General features: G+C 45.5%; 1 long non-coding RNA gene across 1 annotated transcript in view; it reads right to left on the reverse strand.

The window, feature by feature from the left end:
• The window catches only part of LOC309614574, a 426,058-nt gene that overhangs the window by 145,833 nt on the left and 258,593 nt on the right, over positions 1-21,632 (reverse strand). The window contains exons 5-6 of the long non-coding RNA XR_014236283.1: positions 13,185-13,383; positions 11,955-12,076 (exon numbers count right to left, since the gene is read on the reverse strand). This is a non-coding gene — a long non-coding RNA (uncharacterized lncRNA). The remainder of the gene's footprint in view (positions 1-11,954; positions 12,077-13,184; positions 13,384-21,632) is intronic.

Genomic DNA, 21,632 nt, shown 5'->3' on the forward strand with positions numbered 1-21,632 from the left:
TCAGGAGGAGAGAAAAAATAAAAACGACTTCTTGATACACACATAACAACTTAGGAAGGAGGGAAAGCTAATGGGATTGGCAATTCTTCCCAGACTTAGGGGAAAAAATTATTTTCTCCTGACAGATAGACAATGGCAGTTTTATTGAGAGATAAAGAGGACTGAGATAAAAATGGAGAAATGCAGACGAGAGAACTGTGTAAACTGAAGGCACTGCAAGAGCCATGGAGACACGTGAACAGAAACAGAGACATAGAGGAGACAGCCAAGCAGAAGGAAGGCACGAAGGAAAACACCTATGATGAGAGAGATGGGAGCTTTAATATATATACAAATTATACTTAAATATTTAAATATTATAGGTACATTTATCTATATGAATATGTATGTTCATTTATATAATGTAATTTGTATTTATATAATTTATTTATATATTTGTATATGTATGCACATCTGTATCTATATCTCTATATATTCTGATACTTATCTATAGATAAATAAGTATATTTATCTATAAACAGATATAGATATCAGCATAGATAGATACATAGATCAGCATATGTGTGTGTGTGTGTGTGTGTGTGTGTGTGTGTGTGTGTGTGTGTGTCTGTGGAGAGAGAGAGAGAGAGAGAGAGAAAGAGATGCTGGTAGCTCCTCTCTGGGGTTTTGGCAGAGTGTCAAAAAAATTACCTTAACACAAAGAAAACTTCTTGGGTAGAAACATCAGAAACTCATTTCTTCATTCCAAACTATCCTGCAATAGATAATCAGGATGTATTGACCCAAAGGGTAACCATGTTGACAGAGACGGAGACAGAATCAATACAAGGTTTCCATAGCAAAGTTTGCAGAACATTGAGGTAAATAAGAGTGTGTTTTCTGCACGCTTTTATCAGAAATATCTGCTTCAGGTTTACGAGGCTTCCTTCCCAGTCTGTCTCTTTCTGAGCATATAAAATGTGCTTTTAGGGCATGTCTTTACTGATTGCAAATATCACAAATGGGAGTAATGAGATTTCTAAGTTCCCCCGCCCCTCCAAAAAACAAAGCTATTTAATGATTTTAGAGACAGGAAGAGGGGCCTATTATCCTCGAGAAGAAAACTCCAGTCAGCCCCAGAAAGAGTCACAATCCCTTTCAGAGTGCACACCATCACCCAAGACAACAGTCTGATAACTGAACGGTATCAAAAGTCTTGGCAGAGCTAGAGGAGAGGGCTCAGGATAAAGGGAAAGAGGGGGAGATACAGGGGGTCCTTCTGTGCCACTCACTACTCTTGCTCTGGAATGATCCATAGCGCCTGACATGGATGCAGGCCGACCAGGATTTGAATTCCAAACCTGACACACGGGAGCTGTTCGATCATGGGCAGGAGGTTCCTTAAACTCTCCTGGCCTCAGTTTCATTTGCGGAAGGGCAAATAGTTTCCTATAGTTGGAATAAGCAGCACTTGTGGGAACTTCGCAGGAGACAGTGGTGATGCTAATGTAAATACAAAATAATAATAATAACAACAACCATCATTTACTGAGTGTATCATTTGTGTCAAAAGTTGTTTTAAATGCCTTTAAATATAGACTCATTTTATTCTCAAAACAAACTTAAGAAGTGAATTATTACTGTCATTAGCTCCCTTAGAAAACTGAGACTCAGAAAGGTTAAAGTGAAAAGGCCAAAAGCAGAATCCAGAAAGCCCAATTTCAGGGTCTGTACTATTATCTGCTGCCTCTACAATGAGGTTGGAAAAATAAGTAGGAGTTAGATCATTGCATTAATTTCCTAGGGCTGTCATAACAAACTACTACAAATAGAGTGGCTTAAAATAACAGAAATTTATACCATCACAGTCTGGAGTCCAGAAGTCTGAAGTCAAGGTGTTGGCAGGGCCCTGCTCCCTTTGAAGGGTCTAGCGGAGGATCCGTCCTTGCCTCTTCCAAGTTCTGGTGGCTCCTGGCAATCCTTCACTTCCTTGTCTTTATAGGTGTACCACTCCAATCTCTGTTTCCATCTTCGTCTATTCTGTGTCTCTGTGTGTTCTCACCTCTTCTTGTAAGGACAGCAGCCATTGGATTTAGAGACCTCAACTAATTACATCTGCAAAGACCCTATTTCAAAATAAGGTCACATTCTGAGGGTCCAGGCTGACATAAATTTTAAGGGGACACTATTCAACCCACTGTAATCATGAAGCCCATAAGTTCTAATCTTATCTTGTAGAGGTTTAAAGTGACAACAAATTATTATTATTTAGTCAGGGCTCCTTGGGTTATAAGTGACAGAAACTCAACTGAAATTGGCATAAGCATAAAAGGAATTTATGGGCTCAGGTAACTAAAAAGTTTAGGTATAAACTTCAGGTATAAAAAAGGTCAGACATATCTACTTTCAGGAGCCCAAATGAATGCCTTATCTCATCTCTCACGTCTAATTTCTCTTGTGTTGCTTTCTCTGAAGCAGACTCTTCCCAAGAGATGTCAAGGTGGCTTCCATAGCTCCAGAAATAGGATTGAAAGGACAAATGGCCAGGTCCACATTTTTATTTTATTTTTTATTTTTATCTGCAGTTATTAGTAGTGCAAAGTTAGTAAAGATTATATCCTATCTTCTCATCAATTCCAGATGAAGGACATCTTTTTCCCTAAGTTTCTAACAAAAGTCTAGGGAATGAATCACAGTGGACCAACGTGGATCACATTACGTTCTTTAATCATTGTAGTCAGAGGAGGGGATATTCTAATTAGTCTGAATACACGCCCACCCCACTCAGTCACCACTCCGGTGGATGATTCCAGGATGGTCCCCCAAGGAAAAATTGGGATATTGGACCAGAAGGTAGGGTAGGTACTGGATAGGCAAAAACAATACATTCCAATCACAGATTCAAAAGACGAGAGTGACAGAGTTGAATAAACTTGAGTTTGCAAAAGAAAGCATACAGGTGTTTTCTATTACGTTCAAACTTGCATCTCTAAATCAATGTGTTGCAAAGCAAATGGCACCTGAACTTCTATAGCACAATGATGGTCAGCAACATGTTACTCAGCATTGAACTATCAAAGTTCCTCCAGGCTCATCTACACATCGCCCCAGTGAGACTGACTTCTCCTTGTAGGCAAGGATTACGATCATTATTGCCTCTTTGTCTACTCCAGCTCAATTGCATATAGAGCCCTAACCTCCAGAGCTTACATTTTACTTGGGGACATAGCCTCTATGACTTACACAGGAGACAAAGAGAAATGAAATGAGACCAAATTCCAAAGAAGGGACTCAGCTTAGCAAGATGTCTGAACTAGACAAACACTTCACCCCACCCTGCACATCTTAAATTTTTCCCAGAGTCAAATCCAATTAGAAGAAATGGCACAGGAATGGAATGGTCACATGATTCCTCCTGTAGATGACTATTATAAAAACCTGATTTAAAAACAAACAAACAAAAAAACTATTTAAAGGCTTTGGAAAGCATCCAAAAACAGAAGCCAGAGAAGACTTTAATTTTGACAAAACCACAACTGTAAGGGGAAAGAATTGGGAATTTGTGGATTTCTGACTCGTAGGTGCTCCACAACCCTCAGGGCTTCAACTGTGAAAACCCGAAGCCTCTGTGATCCAAGGTGCCAGAGATCAGAATATAGGGCTAGGAAAGCAGGTGAAAAATTAAAGAGGAATTCCTGGCAATGAGAGAACCACAGAAGTAATGAGATGCAAATACTGAGTGTAATCTCTGCCCAAATCCCTGGCTGACACTAAACTCTGCATTTATAGAAGAGATTCAGAGGGGCCAGGAAAAAGCGTGCAGAGATCAGGAGGAAGCCCACTCTTTAAAGGTAGAGCTGCAACGGGTGAGATTTGTGGGTTTTCTGGGGGGTTTTGTTTTGTTCTTTAACTCCGTGTATGCCCAATTTTGCACAGCTTGGGTAGCAGAAAACTAATGTTTTATGGGCTTGACGTGGCAGGAAATAGAACCCGAGATTAGCAGACAAGCCAGAAAGTAGGGGAGAGTCACAGAAGAAAAAAATAACTACTGAAAGTGTGAGTCCCATTGCTGCCCAAATTCTTGGCAAATAACCAACTTACACAGGCACCTGGGAGACCCCCAGAGAGCCACACTAAAAGAGGAGCAGTGGGAAGCCATACGAATAGAGCAAAAATATCAGGTGCTACATACCTTTGAATCCAGGCAGGTCGAGTGCTTACTATAACAAAAATCCAATAATCCTCAGAAGAAGACAACGTAATACAGATTTACTATTATGCATTATCTACAATGTCCAGTTTTCAACCCAAAATTACTACACGTGCAAAGAAACAGAAAAGAGGAATGCATACTCAGGTGAAAAACTCAGGCAATACAAAATGTCATTGTACGGGAAAGGATGTTGTCATTATCAGACAAAATTTCAAAATAAGGTATTAATGAAGGATCAGATAAAGAATGAAGGAAACAACCAGCGAATATGTAATAGAAAGATCAATAGAAACTCTCCAATCCACACAATAGAGATTTAAAATATTGAGGAAAAGTAAACAGAAGCTCAGAGACCTGTGAGACAATGTCAAGCATGATCCAACACGTGTGTAATTAGAATCCAAGAAGAAGTAAAAGATAGAAGGGGGAAGAAACTGATTTGAATAAATTATGGCCCCAAACTTTTCAAACTGGGTACAAATAGGGTAGGGGAGTGAGGCTTCTCTATATAAACTCAGACCTCCATCAGGATGGAATTAGCCTCAGGAACATTTGACTCAAAGGCTCACAGCTAAAGGATAGTCTTATAGGTCATGGCCACTGCTTTCCGAGGGGAAAGCAATCTGGGAGTCAGAAAAATCTAACTTTGAAAGCTCAAGTCATTCCTTTTACCTGTTATGTGACACTGGTTGAGTTAGTTCATGTCTCTAATCCGTAGTTCCCTCATCTGAAATACTGAGATCATACTATGTAGGACATCTTGCCGTACTGTCCTGAAGTAGCATATGTGAAACATATATAGTTTAGTAATTTTTTTACTAATATATTTTATCTCTCCCACCAGAATATAGATTCCAGGAATGTGGAGACTTTTTTGTCTGATTGCTCACTTTTATATCCCCAGAACCTAGAACAGTGGCCAAGGTATGATAGGTACCCAATAAACATTGGTTGGAAAGAGACATGCATGACTTTATCACAATGAATGAATTGCCAACAGAGAGTCTGGTTAGTGTAGACACTCCATGAATGTTATTTTCCTGCCCTGTTTTCCTTTCCTCCCACATTCCAGGAAAGGCATCTGCCAGTTACTGTGAGACTAAGTTCACAGCTCTGGACCCATTCTCATCCCAGTCAAAATAACATGATTATTTGGCTGAGCGAGACAGGAAATGACCAATAGCCACAACTAATGGCACAGTCCCTGGCCAGGGAGACAAAAGAACAGCTTCTGTGTAGCGTAAGCAGCAAGGAGCCACAGGAATGTGAGACAGAAACATTTTTTAATGATTATTTTTACTAAACTGATACAGCTTGCCTTCCCGTTATTCTTTGATAAAACTGACACTCAACTTACACGACTCAAATGTGATTTAGTCAGCCTGAATTCTCCTTGCTTCTACACCCACTTCTTCTGGGGAAAGGGATAAGTCATATTCAACAAAGGAGAGAATTCGAGTTCCTCATCTTTAGGGTGTCACAGAACTTTTCCAGGACCTGATGAATATTATGGATCCTCTACCCAGAAAAAAATATACATACAATGTTTTGCATACATTTTTAGGGGGTTGAAGGACCCCATCCTTCAGATTCGTGAACCATGTGGTCTGAAGCAAAGTGCTCCATTTTACAGATGAAAATACCAGGGTGCAGAGAGGAAAAAAAAATCTAGCCCAAGGTCACGTAATAAGGTCACTTATAAGAAACAGCTACAAACCGACCCCCCGTAGCTTCTAATATCAAGACCAATGTAATTTTCATTACTTAATAACTATTTTGATTTTTCATAAGCAGCCAAAATATCTGATGATCATCTCTGATGAGTCAGGTGTGTGACTCAGCTTGTTAATATCCATTTTGGTGGGGAAAGTATGAGTAGAAAATAATGACATTAGGGTTTGTACCTGAGAAGAATGCAGATTTAAATCTTGACCCTCCTCTTAGCTGTGTGATCTTGACTCATTACTAAGCATTTCTGGGATCGTGTTTCTCTTGTCTGGAAAATGGAAGTTAAGAGAACCTACCTCACAGGGCTGTTGTCAAGATTAAATATGATAATGCTTGTAAAGCATTAGCTGTTATCAGTAGTAGTAGTACTTTTATAATTTTAAAGCAGTTTTCAAAATGGAAGTACAAAATATTTTGAGTGATGACAATATCATAGGGATAAGTGTCCAGTTATCTATAATATAACTAGTCAGTTCATAGGAGCACTAATCTCATAATATTCAATAGGAAGAGAATGTTTCCATCAGGATAGGCTGTTATCTCCTGAACCAAATAATCTTCCAAGGCTCGAAGGCTTGCAACAATAGAGATTTACTTCTTATTCACATGACTTGCCCACCAGAAGTTCCACGGTGCGTCTATTCCAGGGCCCAGTTGTGGAGCAGATTCTATCTAGAACATAGTTCGGCATCAGGTCAGAAGGGAAAGAAATACATGACAAACCACATGCTGTCTTCTGCCTAGTAGCAACATATATTGCTTCCACTCACACGTCACTGGCCAGAGCAAAGCCACATGGTCAGGCTATATATTCATGGGGTATAATCCCACCTCCATTATGGTTTACAAATCCCAATTTGTGAACCATAATGCAATCTACCTTGGTCGATGGGAGCTGCTCTCTGCAGAGACTGTCCTAAGTAATGAAATGTGACTATGGAGCTGAAATACTCAAGTCTAATCAAAATGACCAGGTGAGAAAAAAAAAAAAAAAGAGTCCTCAGAGGACATAGAATAAAAGCCAAAACCAAACCAAAATGGTCCCAACTAGGCAAATCTGAAAGAAGTTGTTTAGTAAAAAGACCATAGTCTGCATGGAGGCTAGAAAAGGGGGGCGGGGTAGGGCAGTGTAAACCATGAATGTCACCATCACTGCTCGGGAGAGAAGGTTCTAATCATTTGGCCAGAGTTATCTTGGTGTGCTTGGCAGGCACGTTTTTGCCGTGGTGGTATCTGTAAATGGGGTCATAATAATACATACCTCTCAGAGTGTTCATGGGAATCATTAAGTGAAATAATGATTGTGAGGTACTTAACACAGTGCTCGGTTCGTGGGCTCACTAAATGCTAGCTGATAGGGATAGAGATAGAGATAGAGACACAGACATAGATATATTTCCCATCATATTTGGGGTCTGGACCCTGCAAGACTGTGAGCCTCTGTCCCCAGCTGACCCTGGTGCTGCCTTCTGTCACAAGGCGGCCTGGCCGGGAGCCCTGACATCTATATTGTGCTTTAACATTTGCAAAGTACATTCCCATCCATTTTTTTTCCCATTTAATCCCTACAAGTCCACACAGCCTGTAAGTGCAAAGTCCCACAGGCTGTAAGTGGCAGAGCCAAACTCCAATGCTGATTTCATCTGAGGCCTTTGGGCTCCAAATTCTGTGCTCTTTCTCCCAGGAAATTCTGCCACATCCTTCGATCTCTGTCTCTCTCTCTCTCTCCTCACCCTCTCTCTCTGCCATAGTTACTTCAAAGGGACAATAGTTGAAAAATAATGATACTCAGCCATCCTAGTTTTCATTCAGGGTGTGCATCTCCCTCTCAACACTCCAGTGTGTCTGACCAAAGATGTGACTGGCTTTGGGTGGTTTGGGTCCCAGTTCTGGGCTCCATATGCCCTGGCACAGAAGGCTGGGCCTGCTTCTCATTGTAACAAGGTTGCACTAATTAGCTGCATTTGATTTTGCATATGGAGAGTAAATGCAAATGAATGCAAAGCAGTATGCAAATCAGCAACATCCTGGCTCCCCCAAAAGAAAGAGCCTGCAATACTGATGTCATGACAATGTATATTAATAGTCCATCCCACCAAGACATGCTGTTTTTTCAAAAGGGGCAGGCATTCGGGTTTTTCTTTTGGGGAGGAACAGTAGTGACTTTATATTGAATTCCAAGTTTATGATCCTTGACAAGAAGCCTATTGGCCACAGTGCTATGTTCTCTATAGAAGATTCTTGTAGGCAATGGGGTTTGTTGGAAAGAGGCACAGGCTTGGGAATTGAGCCATATAGATTGTGATTCAAAGTCCTGTTCTTTGCCTGGTCTGAGACCTGAGTCTCAGTCTCCCCAGCTGTACAGTGGGGTTAACCAACCTACTACCTACAGAGCTGTCGGTGAGGACAAAATGAGACAAGAGGCGCCTGGCACACAGTAGGCGCTCAGTAAGTGCTCATTCCCTTCTTCACACTCACTCCTTCCTCCTTCGGAAGTCTAAATTGGCAAATAGAAGAAGTAAAGAGGGCTTGTCTTCTAATCCTTGCTTGCCCTGCATTGCTTGCCATCCCATTTCATGATCTTTTTAGTACAAAGCTGTATCACAGACCAAGCATTTTTAACAAAGACCCTATGACCTCTTAGAGTCCTCCAAACATGAGTAGATGACTCTGTCCTGTGCCCCAAAGTACCATCTCCTGCAAACAATAGCAGCTATTCTTACAAAGCTGGTGAATTCCTCCACTTTCTAGATCTAGTTCAAGCATCGCTGTATCCTGGAAGCCTTTCATGGGGTCCCTGAGAGACTAGGGGCTCCCATCTGTGCCCCCAGAATGCCCTGTGTCCCTTCCACGGCTATGTTCTGTCACTGCAGCTTGCTTACCTTTTCTCCTAAATACCCTGCTTGTTTCTCACGATGGGGACTATTTCTGAATCATCTTTGCATCCTTAGCCCGTGGAACAGGGCCTGGCAAAGAGAAGACGCACAGTATGTGTGGGAGGGAGAGGGAGAGGGAAGGCGCGGGGGAGGAAGGATAAAAGGAAAGAAGCATCACCACATATTTAGCTGGAGCCAAGCACACACACACATGCGGTTACGCCTAACGAAATCCTGATTAAAATCAGACAAATTCTGGAAATGCATGAACACCTGAGCTTGAGTTCCCTGCCCCCAAGTCCCATCCCAGAGCAAAACGAGGCCACAGGGACACAGATCTGCTCTCAGGCGAAGACCTCACTCCCACGCAGGCAGTGTGGGGATAGAGGGGCTTCTGTTTAGGGCACCGAGCCTCCCAAACCAACCTCATCCACTCAGCTGCACATCTGAACATTCTAACTATACGTTAAGGATTCATATTCTGTAACTGGACCCTCCAGCCGGATGCAAAATAAGTGGTGGCTCTTGATCGGACAGCCTGAGGCCCACCCACGGGGAGAGTGCACGCGCACACACGCACACACCACTGCCACGTGCACACGTAGCGGTGATTATGTGTACACAGACCTGCCTTCACACTATACACGTGTACATGCACGCAGACTCTCGTGCGTATGCACAGACTCACCTTCATACTGTCCGTTCACAGACACATGACACACTCACACAGACACAGGCACATGTAGGTGTGCTCACGCGTGTGCACAGAGCCGCCTTCACACTGTACAAACACCCTCAGAGGCACACATTTAGAGCTCCTTACAGGCAAGAGACACACGCTCGGAGACTAGCTTTATCTTCCTCTTTGGTTCCAAACACACAGGCACCACTCTTGATGGTTACTGGCATTTCCGAAACTCCCCAGAAACTGCAAAGGCAGCCCCAGAGTGCCCCACCTGCCCGAGCCCACGGCTCTCGGCCTCCTAGGGCTCCACTCCCAGGAGGCCCCCATCCCCCTTTGAAGGCTGTTAAGAAATAAACTTCAGGGCCAAAAGGCAGAGGTGTCAGCGGAGTGACCTGGGTGACCAACAGGAAGGAATCTGTTTGCCACCCTCACCAGCATTTTTCCATGGTGAGTCTGGGGAGACTGAGACTCACTTTGCAAGTGAAGAAACTGAGATGAAGGGAGACGCCCGGGGCCCCCAGCAACAGCCTCCCGCGACCTGGGGCCAGCCTTGCTCACCGGCTCCGAGCTCTTTGCAGAATAAGCTCTTAGGAAGACAACAATCCAAAGATCTAGGGTGAAATTTCTCAGCCCCAGAGGCTTCTGAGAACCTCTCCACAGGAGCCTCAGGGAAGGACACGCACTACCCTCCCCTGCGGGGAGAATAAAGGCTATCATTCCGCCCTGCTGCTGGCAGGAAGCTCAGTGGAAGGAGGAGAGGGTAGAGGAAATTGAGGAGCAAATGAAGGAGAAAGAGAAGGAAAGGGAGACATAGAGAGAAAGAGGGAAAGACGGGAGGAAGGGTAGGCAAGCGGGCAATTTACCTTAGAGGGAAGAGTGGGTTCTCCATGGAAACAAAAGTGCCTGTATGTCTTAAGATGCCACTAAAGAGGAAGACTGTAAATTTTCCACCCAGGAGGCAGGGATGATTGCCGGGCTTTGACACCTGAATTCGAAAAACATTCCTATCCATCACCATAGATCCCGGCTCCCACCTAGGCCAGGTGTTGTGGGGACGATTAATGGCAGGCCTCACATACCCTATTTTATCTTAAACATTCCTTTTAGACAAATAATATTCTGGGATCATTTTATCTCTTCCTCCAACTGAAAAGAAAAGAAGGGAAGGGTAAGCTGGGACGAAGTGAGAGAGCGGCATGACATATATACACTACCAAATGTAAAATAGATAGCTAGTGGGAAACAGCCGCATAGCACAGGGAGATCAGCTCGGTGCTCTGTGACCACCTAGAGGGGTGGGATAGGGAGGATGGGAGGGAGGGAGACGCAAGAGGGAGGAGATATGGGGACATATGTATACATATAGCTGATTCACTCTGTTATACAGCAGAAACTAACACAACAGTGTAAAGCAATTATACTCCAATAAAGATGTAAAAAAAAAAAAAAGAAGGGAGAAACGGAAGAAGGAACAGAGAGAGATATGGGCAAAACGTATGTACCTACCACGACACCAGGGAGGGTCTTTCATCCAGACAAAGGTGCTGGAGGTGGACGGACTTAAATCTGAAACTCAACAGCCCTTGTGCCGAGCAACAGGGCCGGGGGTCCCTCCTCACCCTCCGACCCTCTTATCTGGGAAGAAGAGGTAATTTACCCCACACTCTCATGGGGTGGTTCTACACACCTAGTTTATATACGGCTTCTGTGAAAGAGCGTGGTGGAGGGTCAGGTGCAGTGAGCCTGCCTAAAATGCCTTTCCTTCCCTCCCACGTGGAGCATGTACGGAAACATATATATGAAAGCACTCCCTACTTTCTTCAAGGTAGAAATCCCTCTTTCCCCAGAGATAACCTCTCTTCTGACGTGCAGTTTCTCATTCCCTTAAACGAGACCAGCAGTCCTTACAGTCTGCTGTTCGGGAGCAACCACGGCCTGGTATATTCTCCGTTTGCCCCCAGTCCCACCCAGATCCATTCTCTGTGCCCGAGGGGGCTGACCCCCAAAAATGGCATCTCCCGGTCTCCCTTGCTTTCTGGTCTCTGACCAGGCTCAGCCAGCAGGAGGGCCTGGAAGGAGACGGGAGGGAGGAAGAGAGAGAGATTGGAGTACTCACTTCTCCCCAACTCCATCTCTGCTGTAGTTCTGTGGTTCTGGGGTTCTGAGGTGGCCCCCCTGATGAGACTCCAGCCCCCCACTGCATTCCTGTAGCAAACACTGCTGCACTGCTTTGGAAACTCCCACCTTGGTAGTTCCTAGAGGCCTCAGTACTTCTTGGTTCCTTAACTCTTCAAGGTTGATTGTACGCTCATAACAAACCACCCTACAACTTACCGGCTTGAAACATTAACCAGTTCTTTAATTCATAATTCTGTGGGTTGGTGATTTGAGCAGGGCTCAGCTAGGAAGCTTTTCTGCTCACGGTGGTCATGGCTGGAACTCACTGATACATTTGTAACCAACTGATGTTCACCTGGGGGCTGGCTGGTCCCAGATGGTCTCACTCAGGTACCTGGTGGTTGCTGTTGGCTGGTGGTTGGGTCTTTCTCTCCAGGAGGCCTCCAGTAGGCTAGTGTGGGCTTCTTTTCATGATATCTGAAGCATTCCAAAAGGGTGAAGGCAGAAATTGTAAGGCCTCTGGAATTCACTCCAAGTCAGTTTTGCCATAATCTATTCGTTCAAACAAGTCACAAAACCAGCCCAGATTAAAAGGGATGGAAAATAATTCCTTTCACCTGGATGAAAGGAGCAGCAAAGGAAGAATACATAATGGGATGGGAGGAATTTGTGGCCATGAAACAATCTATCACACCTACCACCTCTATAAATGATTCTTTCCTTTCTTTCTCTTTAGAATTCCAAGTGTGCCTTTTGTTTCCTGCTGGGACCCCGACTGGCACAATATATAACATTATTTATGACATCATACTCTACTTTATCCTTCTTCAAAGTGCTTTTTATGCTTAACATTACGTTTTTGAGATTCATCTGTATTTGCCACACGTAGCTCTAGTTTATTTATTTTCACTCCTCCATCATACTCCTTGTAGGAGTTTATTTTGTCCATTCTCCTGTGGATGGACATTTAGTTTAGCAGTTTTTTGCCTTATAAATCCTACCTTACTCCTTTGCACATGAGAGTTCTCTGGGGAGTATAGTTAGGAGTAAATTTGCTATAGTGTAAGACTGCCAAATTACTCTCCAAAGTCAATACGGTCTTTAATAGAACAAATAGAATCTGAGAGCTGGACGAAGTTGAAAAACTGGGTTCATTTTACATTATGCAATTAGCTGTGTTTTGCAGAACCGTAGCAATGGCTGGTTGGAATGAACCTCCCACCCAATATAAGAATCCTTTCAACAGTGTTCCCAGGAGATGGTCAAACAATCCTTGCTTGAACTCTTAAGAATACGCAGGGGAAGCTTGTTACTTTAACTGTGATTCCCTCTGCAGAGCAAGAATAATTTTGGAAAAAGAATAATCCTTTTCTCTTGCAGTACAGCCAAAGCCCAGGGTGTATGGCCTAAAGGAGAAGCAGCAAGAGATGATGAAGTTAGCAGAGGAAGCTGGGGGAGGCCACAGGGGGACCGTTCTGCCCTGGCACGGAGGGCATACTTTATCCTGAGGGCAATGGGGAGTCAATGAAGGAAGCTGGGCAGGAAAGAAGCAGGTTCAGATTTGGTTTTCAAAAACTCAGCCTACCTGCAGTGTCCAAAATGGAGGCAGAGGGACCAAAGAGAGAACAGTTACGGTGACCCTGCCGGGAGATGATGCTCAAATGAAGAGATATTAAGGATGGAGAAAGGAACTGGCTTTCAGTGGTTGAAACTGGGATCTGGCATAAAACTTCCATTTGGTACTCATGTGCCCTGCTCACCTCCTTGAACTTTTGTTTCTTTATCTGTAAAAAAAAGGATAATGATAGTACTTATTTCATAGGGTTGGTATGATGACAAAATGGGATCTTACATTTAAAGAGCTTAGTGTCTGCTTCATATTGTGTGCTCAATTAATGTTGGCTATTCTTCTCATTGAAAAACCATTGTCAAGACTACAGAAGTTAGGGTAGGTTAAATTGCTATCACTGAGAGACCCAGAAATGCATAGGGTTAAAACACTGCAGTTTATTTCTTATTCCCGTGACGGTCCAAAGAGAGCGTCTTTGATGGCTAGACAGCTCTCCCCACGTGGCGATTTAGGGCCCCGGGTGGCTCCGTTGTCACCTGGGACCTTGTTGTTCTCTTCCTCCAACCTGAGGAAGCGGAAGGAGGTCCATCCACTTATTAAAAGCTCTGCACCTGGGTGTGGGCACAGCACTCCTGTTCACACACCATTGGCGAGAACCAGTCACGTGGCCACACCAAGCCTCACAGGAAGCTGGGAAATGTAGTCACTGGCTAAGAAGCCCCTTCTCTCTCCACGTCAGGCTGCTGGCATTGCAGGCTGTAAGAGTCTTTCTTGTGGGGCTGTCTTGTGCATGGTAGGATGCTGGGTGGCATCTTCAACGTCTATCTCCTAGATGCTAGTAACACAGACACACCTAGCTCATGGCAAACAAAACTATCTCCAGACATTGTCAAATATCTTCTGGGGTGCAAACTCACCCCCTAGTTGAGAACCACTGCTCTACAAAAGAAGAGGAAAATTCTGGGGGTGGGGGGGGGAGGGCAGCTGGCCACCTCTGGAGGAGAGAGAAAATTCAAACTAATAGCTTAGCTCAATTCCTTGTTCCCTCTAGAATGTGAGCTCCCCAAGGCAGGGGTCTTCTGTATTTTGTTTACTGCAGAACTCCCACCCCCCATCCTCTGCACCCAGAGCAGCACCTGACCCCTAAAAGGCAATCAAATACATAGTTGTCAACTCCATAGTTGTCAACTGGATGTGCTCTGTAGACTGGACCAACATTCACCATTCAAACATACTTTGGGTGCTTTCCATGAAGCAAGCCCTGTGCTTGTAAAGGATGCCCTCTCTCCTTGTATCAGGAAATATCATTAATAATAATATTAATCATCATTTTAAAAGCCCAGATCCACTGGAAACAGAATGTCACATGGGATCTGCCCACCCCCACCCCACCTCTGGAGATGCTGAGCCCCTGGTACCTAAAGGAAAGAGATTCCAGCTCAGGCTGCTGTTCCACGGCTGCTGATTTCATCTTCCTGAAGGACCTCCCAATGCCCGAGCTTTGCAGATCCCCCTGCTATGCCTGCTGCCAAGTTATTGCATCCTCTGGCATTGGGGCCAGATTTGGAGATGATCAACATTCATATATTCATTCAACAGATATTTATTAAGCTCCTACTACGTGCCACCCATGATATTAGGACCTGGATTCAGAGCAGTTAAATCCAGTGGGGAAAAGGACTTTTTTTTTTCCCCTGCTCTCAAGTTAGTCACAGAGATACAGAAAAAGTAAATAGACTTCGAAACAGGAGTGGTAAATCCAGTGGGACTGGCCAGGAAGGGCTGACAGAGATGAGTTTCCAGTGTGAGTAGTTGGGAGCTCAGCAAAAACTTTGTTAAATGAATGAATGAATAGGTGAGAGACAGGGACATCCAAGCTGAAAAACACCAAGTGCAAAAGCAGAGAGACGTGCAAAATCACCAAAACTGTCAGCAAGGAAGTAAGTTGCTGTGGCTGGTGTGTGCCAAGGTTGAGAGGGTAATACCAAGAGTAATGATGATAACAGAGAGATAGTTGGCATTTCTCAACAGCTTCCCATGCGCTTGGCACTGTTCAAAGGGCTTTAGTCATATTATTTCATGGAATACGCACAACATTATTAGCCCAACTGTACCGATGGGAAAACTGAAGTCCAGCGAAGCTAAGAATTTGCCCAAATTTGCACAAGTGGCAGAGCTGGGATTCCAACCCATGCCAGAGTCTTCACTCTTCACCTCTGGATCTTGGGGAGGGTTTTGCATTTCACAGGAAGTCTTTTGACCTCAGTCTTGCAGGTAATGAAGAAGCCAGGAAAGGAGGCCACGTGGTCTTTGCTCTTAAACACCTCACATTCCGCGAGGAGAAACAGGCACGGGCAAAAGCCTTTAGAGTCTGCACAGGCCATGGCAAGTGCTGGACCACAGGCATAGACAAAGAGGCCTGTCTCCCCCACCTCTGCTCCAAAATGAGGGCAAGTTGAATGTTCATTTGACTAACCGATGACGGCTTCATGGAGCTGGTGTCACTTGAGTTGAGTCTGGAGGGAAGACAGCGCATTCAGGCAGATGTCACCGTGTATCCAAAGGCATGAAAACTGGAACCTGCCGGTGTTGGAGGCGTTTGGAACAGTCTGGAGGAGCAGGGTGGGGAGAGGCAGGAACGGCATATTTTCCACTTGGAGCTTGTCTGTGGCCCTGAGTTCAGGCTTTAGGCCTTGAAGAAGCAGTAGCCAGAGGCCTCCTCCAATGCTGGAGAGGGTGACCCTGCATTGCTTAAGATGGTAGAAATGAAACTCATGCAAGAAACCCCTACAGAAATGCTACAAGCTTTCAAAGTGCTCGGCAGCTGTTCAGCTGAGCACCTGGGCCCCGTAGAAGACAAGGCTGCTGGCAACCGAATGCACTGATGGACCCAAGAAACGTTTCTTTCCTCTTCTCTTTTTTCAGTTTTTACAGGAAAAAAAAGTCCCTTGAATCTGGCTAATATGAGAAAGTCCACTGAGGGCACTTGAAAAAGCAAAAGATGAAGGGGGAAAGAGCCTGAGATCAAGTCCTAGCCTGGCTCTGACCACCCGCATGTTCACCGCACCATCACCGCCTCCTGAGGAAGACTACATTTCCCAGCCTCCCTTGCAGTTGTTTGGGGCCATGTGACTGAGTGTTGGCTAATGGGGTGTGAGCAGAAGGCAGGAAAGTCACTTCCAGACCTCACCCTTTAAAACATCCTACAAGACCCTCTTGCCTTCTTCTTTCTTCCATGGCAACTCTGGGGACCACATGCTCCAAACAGTGCATGGATGGAGGAGAGCCAACTAACCCCAACAGGACTGCAACTTGAGCAAGAAATACATTTTATTTGTTAATTCACTAATATTCCAGGGTTCCCCTGTCCCTGCAACATTGATCCTCCAGTGCTTCTAAAAGTGTGGTCCACAGACCTCCAGCATCAGCTTCACCTGAGAACTTCTCTGAAATGCAAACTCTCCAGCTCCATGCTAGACCTACTACATCAAAAGTTCTGTGCATGGAGCCCAGAAACTCTCTTTGGGGATTTTGATGCAGCTAAAGTCAAGAACCACTGGTTTACTCTATATGCTACGGTGTGGCCTTCATCTTTTGAGCCTCAGTTACCCCCTCTGTCAAATGGGGGTGAGAACGCCTCCCCTTGCTGAATTCAGGTGAGGGTTCAATGTTACTACGTGGTGTGATATGTATAAAGAATCCAGCTCAGGAGCCCACACACGTTCCACGTACAGTCAGGAGCCAGATGACTTGGGAGAGCCACACAAATAGTAGGTGGGAGTCCTGCCTTCTGGCACTGTGAGAGGCATCCTCTACGATGGCCCCCAGTGATCGCGACTCCCAGGATCTAAGCCCTTGAATAATCCCCTCCAGTGTCTGGGCTGGACCTAGTAAGTCGGGTCTGATGAACCTTCCTTCAAGGCCCACAGAGAGAATTCTTTGCCTCTTGCAGTGCCTGGAGGCTCCAGGCATCCCTTGGCTTGTTGCTACACAACTCCAGTCTCTGCTCCATCCTCACATGGCCTTCTCCTCTTCTGTCTTCCCTTCTGTCTCTTGTAAGGACACTTGTCATTGGATTTAGGACCACCCAGATAACCCAGGATGATCTCAAGATCCTTAACTTAATTACCTCTGCCAAACCTATTTTGCCAGATGAGCTCACATTCGTAGATTCTGGGATGTGGACATATCTTCTGGGGGGGCCACCATTCAACTAACCACACGGCCCAAAGACAGGGATGGGTCTTATTCAACATTATATTCCCCTGGTCAAGTCACCCTGTGTAGTGCTTCTTAACCCAAATAGGAATTTGACACAAGTTTGTGAACAGAAAGGCAGCAGAGCATTTAAGTGACTGGGCTTTAGAATTAGCTAAACCTCTATGCAAACCGCAACCGCTTACAAACGATGTGACGTTAGGCAAATTACTCAACCTCCCTGAACCTCAGTTTCCTCCTGTGGGCATTTTAATAATACGTATCTCATGGGGTTATTATGAGCATTAAGCTAGTAAGTGCAAAACACCTACACCATATCTGGCACCTAATGGGGACGCAAAATGCAAACACAGTGCCTGGCACACAGGGGTCCTCAATAAAGGCTCGCTATTCTGACTAGCATGTTGATGACTGGCATGGCTGTGGTTCCCACTCTCACACACCTCCCAGCCTTTTGCTCTGACTACCACAGGGGCCCCTTCCCCGGCTCAGAGTCCCTGGGGTGATCCAGCAGCCCTCCTTGGAGACAGCTGTGGATAAACAACCCAGCCCTGCCCTCCCACCCGCAGGCCCCCTTCCCTTCCCACCGCCTGGCTCGCCTCCTCCAGTGATGTCTCCCAGAGCAGGGCTGGCAGTGAGCTCGCTAGGCCCCTCATTGTTATTCCTGGCACGAGGTAATCCTGCCAGCATCCTCAGAGACCCGTAAAAATACCCGCAGTTTGTCTTTCATCAGAGCAGCTCAAAGCCCCACGGCATCCTCTCGAGAAGACAGTGCTCCCAGCTGAGTTCTGGGAGCCGGCTACTTCCCAGGATGGTCTGGTATTTGCAAGGCAGAGGGAGCGAGTGTGAACTGAAATAACCCAGCCCAGGCACTGGCATACCCAGGCTGCCAGGGAGATACAAGGCTTAGTGTATGGACAGATTCTCCCTGGAATTTTCTGGATGTCAATGCTCTGAGTCACACACAAGTGGGTCTGCATTCCCACTCGGCTACTGAGTAGCTGTGTGACTTTGGGTATTTCACTTAGCCTCTCTGTGCTTCAGTTTTTGCCTCTGTAAAACAAAGTGGAGATGATATCCACTTCCTAGGTTTCCTGGGAAGGTTAAAAGGGATAGTATAGGCACAGATAGAAGAAAATATTTGCAGCACACATATCTGACAAAGGACTTGTATCTAGAACGTGTTAAGAACTCTTCCAACGCGCTAAGACAAACAAGACCCTTCCCCAGGTGCGGGAAAGACATAAACAGACGCTTCGCAAAAGAAGATATATACAATAACTACATGAAAAGGTGTGCAATGTCATTAGTCATCAGGGAAATGCAAATCACAATGATGAGATACCATTTCACACCCACTAGAATGGCCAAAATGAAAAAGACTGTCAATATCAAGTGTTGGTGAGGATGGGGAGCAATTGGAACTCTCATACACTCATGGTGGGAGTAAAAAGCTGACATGACCACTTGGAAAAACAGTTTGGCAGTTGCTTATGAAGTTAAAAATACACTTAGCATATGACCCAATGATTCCACTCCTAGGTATTTCCCCAAGACACATGTCTATAAAAAGGCTTGCATGTGAAAGCACATAGCAGGCTTATTCATAATCACCAAAAAATTGAAAAAATGTCTGTCAATAGATCAAAGGATAAACGGAGTGCGGAATATCCAGGCAACGGAATATTAGATAGTAATAAAAAGGAACAGCTACTGGTATTCCTGGATGAATGCCATAAATACTACACGGAGTAAAAGAAGACAGACATGAAAAAGCAAAACTTCCATTCGTAAGTTCTAGAAGAGAGAAACGAATCTGCGGTGACAGAAATCAGAGCAGTGGCCGCCTTCGTGTACAGGTGGGGAAGGAGGGTGAGTGAAAAAAGGCCCAGGAAACGTTCTGGAGTGATGGAAACATCCTATATTCCTGTATTGGGGTGATGCGTACATGGGCGTATACATTTATCAAAACTCACCAAAATCTATACTTAAAGATCTTTGCATTTTGCTGTATGTAAATCAAATGTCAATACAATTGGAAAGGGACCATGTGTGTAGAAAGCTCAGCAAGGGGGCCAAGTTGAGAGACAGGACTCAGTAAAGGTCAACTACTATCAGAAAACGGTAAAAACAAGTAAAAAGCATATAAATTATTCAACTGTATGTTGGGAGTTCAGCGTGCTCATCTGGATTCTGACCTGAGAACCCCATCTGAGACATGGCAAAACTCACAAAAAGGCACCATGGGCTAAGTCTTTTGTGCCCAGCTCCCCACTCTTCCTTTCTTTCTCCCGTGAACAGAGAAACAGAAAAGGAGTGTTTTGCTGGCTGAAGATGCTCTTCTTAGAAGCAGCGGGGCGGACAGAAAGGGTACCTTTGGGGGAGTGGTGAGAACAGGCTTACTAACAATAAAGATGCACAGATGCCTCAGTGGGTCCACAGCCCACACTGTTACATCCAGGGTTTCAGAGATGCCCAAGGCAGCTGTGGAAACGAGTTTGGCCCAGCTGCTTAGGCAGCGGGCTCTTGAAGACAGAACAGTATCCAAGGTAGGGAAACCGGCTGAGGCCCAGCTGTCCCCCAAACTCCCATCCAATCCCAGGCCAACTTTCCCCCTTACTGGCCTCCCCTAGCAGGATCTTCCTGCATCCCTCACTCTTCCTGGACTGTTCCATCCTCACGATATGGTGGATGTGGGCCTGTACCCAAGCAAGGAGACGTCACTCCCAGCAGAGCACATTGGCTGTTGTACTCTAATCTGAGGCCCCTCACTGGACGCCCATCCGCAGTGGCCCTGGAATCGCCCGGAGTTGCTGCTGGCTCTGCCCCCAGTGGTCCTCATCTGTTAGACATGAGACAGACCAGACCAGGAGCTCTCCCGCCCCATAGCTCGGAGATTCCTCCCTCTTCTAGCGCTGTGGCCTGAGTTGCCTCCCAGGAGTCTCGAGGGTGGCATTGAGAGTTGCCGAGACCGTCGGCAGAGCCTCCATGCCCAGGCCGTGTGGTCCACCTTCCGGACCTCCGAGGCCTGGCTCCAGCCTTGCAAGCCACAGAGGTGCCCATATTTGCTTAAAGTAGCTGCCCACAGCATCTTTTAAAGAGAACACTCTGCATGGGGAATTACAGCAACAGAAGGAGGAAAAAATAAGATTTTCCCATCATCCCCTACCAAACGGGCTGCTGGCTGGAAAACAGCCCATACTCTGGATGCAAATCACACTAAGGGCTTAGGAAGCTTTGGGGAAGCCATCTTTGTGGGAAGCGGCAAAAGTGCCCCCTTTTGAGGCCTTCATGAAAAGACTTTGTCTCTACCTGTGGATCAAAAGTCAGAACAAACTGCCCTGAATTACTGAACCCGGAATACGCATTTGTTGCTACAGTTGTTGTTGTTTTGAAGGGGAAAGGAGCTACCATTTCATTTCCACCCATGACTTGCTACGTACCCAGGGCCGGCTGCGTAACTAGCAAGGTCCACCAGGTGCAAAATGAAAATGCAAGGCCTCTTATTCAAAAAGGAAAAAGAAAAGCTTTTTACTTTATTCTGCGATCTCTGTCTTTATCTGCTGTGGGGTTTTTATTTGCTAGTTCATGTCCTGTGCCCTCAGGCCGGGGGTACTTGCAGGGTAGCGCAGCCCCTCGTAGACGCCCACAGCTCTGCCCGACCACCGGGCCCCTCCCCGTGCCCAGGTCCCCACCAGGAGCAGAGGGCAGCTGCCGGGTTTGGCCAGGGCAAGGGATGGGGCAGCCAGGAACCCATCTTGGGGGGTGAGAAGGTGACTGGGGCAGGACTTCACTTACAAAGCACACATTCGAAGATAAAATTTATTGAGAATTTCAAGATGGCTCTGGCAGACCTTTAAACTCCAAACGTCGACCTCTCTCATCTCTGTGTCAGTATAGCTTAAGATTAAGACCCTGCCAGACAGCATGGGTTCAGGGCTTAGCCAAGTTACTGATCTTCCCTATTTATAAAATGAGGATAACACCAGGACCCCCTACATTAGGCTGATTTGAGAATTAGATGACCTAACAAGAATTGTTAACTCTTGAGACTTCCCTGGTGGCGCAAAGGTTAAGAATCCACCTGCCAATGCAGGGGACACGGGTTTGAGCCCTGATCCGGGAAGATCCCACATGCCGTGGAGCAACTAAGCCCGTGCGCCGCAACTACTGAGCCTGCGAGCCACAACTACTGAACGTGCATGCCACAACTACTGAAGCCCACGCACCTAGAGCCCATGTTCA

The sequence above is a fragment of the Balaenoptera borealis genome, assembly GCF_965194805.1.
Source record: "Balaenoptera borealis genome assembly, chromosome: 17".
NCBI classification, from domain to species: Eukaryota; Metazoa; Chordata; class Mammalia; order Artiodactyla; family Balaenopteridae; genus Balaenoptera; species Balaenoptera borealis.